We start from the raw sequence: 3,374 nt of genomic DNA, 5'->3' as shown, positions 1-3,374 counted from the left end.
GCCCCCTTCACTTCACTCACGGCCAATGAGGATATCTCGAAGATAAGCGGGACCCACCCCCCGCAGACACGCCCCCGCGTCCCAGCATAGCCAATCAGAGCGCGGGACACAGCTACGCGCCCCTTCCCGCACCACAAGGGCGGGTGGAGTGGCAAACGATTTTCCTGGGAGCCGCATCCGGCATTTTCACACCCTTTCCTTCCCAGCATTTTAGGAAACGGAGTTCCAGTCGCTTTGCCGCTTAGAAAATGTAAAAAAAAAAAAAAAAAAAAAAAAAGAAACAGAAACCGCTACATCTTTAAGACAGAACCAATCTTATTCCCCAAATTATTCAAAATTCAGAATTATTCCCTAAATAATCCAATTAGGTAAAGAACCACTTACAAATGTTTTTTTAAAAAACACCAAAAGTTATTGAAACAAATCTAAATTCTTACCTGCCCCTACCCTACTACAGCAGTTAGCGACTAATTCGTTTTTAAAATCTATCTCGTTTCTCCCACTCCTTGCTACCTTCACCTAAACACAATACCTTTTCTGATAAACTGCTCCGTGGTTTCTATTCTAATGATTACCGGTGATGCTTAACCTCATACACTAAACACATTAATTTCTCCATAAAGTCAGGCTCAATGTCTCTCTCATTTATGTTCACATTTATCCATCCAACCATTTATCAAGCATGTTGAAACAGCAATGAGAAGATAGAGGGGGAATAAACACATTCCCTGTCCTTATGGGAGCTTACATTGTAGTGGAGGGCAAAGACATTAACAACTAATAATGTGACTAATCACACCTAGAGTTAAGTGTTATCGAGGACAGGGTGCCCTGATTGGGCTTAGTGGTTCCGTTTGTGTGGAATCAGGAAACCTGGTTTTCCCAGGCTGGAGGTCCCTGCTGTCAGGAATTCATAGCACACTGGGCACAGTTCTGCCGTAATTGGCAGCACTGGCATACTTAGACTACCCTTGCACTCCGTGGAGTGAACTCCTTGAGGCTACTGATTATTGTTCTGTGAACAATAATGCTCGGCATACAGTGAATGTTAACTAAATCTTTGAGTCTAGTCTCAGTATGCAGTTTAGGCTCAACAGGCTTTACTGAGAGAGGCTCACATATCTATTTTAAACTCCACAGAGTAGCAGCAAGAATCCTGGCTCCTCAAGATCAACTCTGATCTCTAGGATATTCTGGAACGATCTGAGCAACTCCATGTGTACTGCGGGGGGGGGGGGGGTGTCTGTCCAGCAACCCTTCTCTGAATTACCTGAATATAAAAACTCTATGATGCATAGATATATTGCATACTTTTTCCTGAAATAAAACAATTTGGGGTCGACTAACCAAAGTGTGTCATTTGCACTTCGGAAAAGGAAATTAGGATACAGAAAATAGAAGGAAGCTAAGGAATGTAAACTCAGGACTTAGAACTGCAAGCTGCCATCACTGGTCAGGAGAGAGGGAGCGGAAATGGGCACCAGGGTGCTGGAAGCACGTATTACATATGGCTCCACATAATTGTGTGAGGAATTACAATAACCCCAGCATTGTAATAAAAACTTGAAACTGACAAATCAGTTATGCCAATTGTATTAAATAAATGCTACTCAAAGTTTTTTCCAGCCCAAATATTTAAACAGTGCATTTCTAGGACCACATAATCAGCAAAAAAAAAAAAAAAAAAAAAGCAGAAAAGAACTTACAATTACGCATATTATGTACAAGAAAATTACAAATACATTTGAATTGAGATTCTGGTATTTCTAGCATGAAAGGGAAGCATTAAAAATACTGATACAGTCTTTTATATCTCAAATTTACTAATTTATTTTAAGCAAATGTGAAAAACGTAAGGACTTTGCACAGGTTCATTAAAAACCCTGGTTCTCTCAATATAATTTTTCCAAGTTGTCAGTGCAGTTTTTGGCAATAAGAATTGAAGAAGTGGCTGGGTGTGGTGGCTCATGCCTGTGGTCCCAGCACTTTGGGAGGCTGAGGCGGGTGAATCACGAGGTCAAGAATTCAAGACCAGCCTGGCCAAGATGGTGAAACCTTGTCTCTACTAAAATTACAAAAATTAGCCAGACATGGTTGGTGGCGGGTGCCTGTAATCCCAGCTACTTGGGAGACTGAAGTAGAGAACTGCTTGAACCTGGAAGGCAGAGTTTGCAATGAGCCAAGATCCTGCCACTGCACTCCAGCCTGGGTGACAGAGCGAGAAGCTGACTCAGAAAAAAAAAAAAAAAAAAAAAAAAAAAAAGAATTGAAGAAGTATTTGCTAAATGAGTTAAATGTCTTAAATCCCTCAACCACAAGTAGGATTTCTAGTTAGGGGGAGAATACTGTATTTGAACACAGTGTATGTGCTCAAGTAGAGCACAATGATCGATGCCTTTCCTTTTCCTTTTCGTGATTCATTTTGACCACAATTTATACCAAACTGAAAAAACTTTCCAAAATAAAACAAAATCCCCTTACATTTACAAATAGTCTACCAGTGCATATGCTGAAATAGTGTTCTTTTACTAAAATCCTTATTTATTCACACTAAAACTGAATCTTTGAGCTCCTGGACGGTGATGGTAAATCTCAGGTCTATGAATTTCTCAACTCTGCATTGTACAACCAGGTCCAAAGAGTAGGATGTGAGGTACAGTTATGATGAAAAACAATTAAAATATTACTTTAACAATGATGAAAAAAGAACGATAAAATGCAGGATTTTTATTCTTTTTCTCAGTAATGGATTCCACGCCCCCACCCCCTCAGCACTGAGACAAGGTCTCACCCTGTCATCCAGGCTAGAGTGCTGTGGTGCAATCATGGTTCACTGCAGCCTCAAACTCCCAGATCAAGCCATCCTCCCACCTCAGCCTCTCAAGTAGCTGGGACCACAGGTGCATACCACCACACCTGCCTAATTTTTTTTTCTTTTGTAGAGATGAGGTCCCAAGATGTTGTTCAGGTTAATCCTAAACTCTAGGTCTCAAGTGATCATCCTGCTTCAGTCTCCCTAAGTGCTAGAATTACAGGCATGAGCCACCGTGCCTGGTCTTCTTTACTACATTTTAAAAAATTTTTATATTGATTTTTTAAAAAAATAGAGATGGGGTCTTGTTAAGTCTCCAGGGCTGGTCTCAAACTCTGGCCTTAAATGATCCTCCCGCCTCAACCCCACAAAGTGCTGGGATTACAGGCATGAGCCACCACACCCAGCTCAGATGAGGTCTTGCTCTGTCTACCCAGTCTGGAGTACAGTGGCATGATCACAGCTCACTGCAGCCTTGACCTCCTGGCATTAAGCATGGGCTTAAGTGATCCTCCCACCTCAGCCTCCAAAAGTGCTGGGATTATAGGCTTGAGCCACCACA

This window comes from Saimiri boliviensis, chromosome 7 (genome assembly GCF_048565385.1).
Source record: "Saimiri boliviensis isolate mSaiBol1 chromosome 7, mSaiBol1.pri, whole genome shotgun sequence".
In the NCBI taxonomy this organism is placed as follows: domain Eukaryota; kingdom Metazoa; phylum Chordata; class Mammalia; order Primates; family Cebidae; genus Saimiri; species Saimiri boliviensis.
This window is presented reverse-complemented; position numbering follows the sequence as displayed.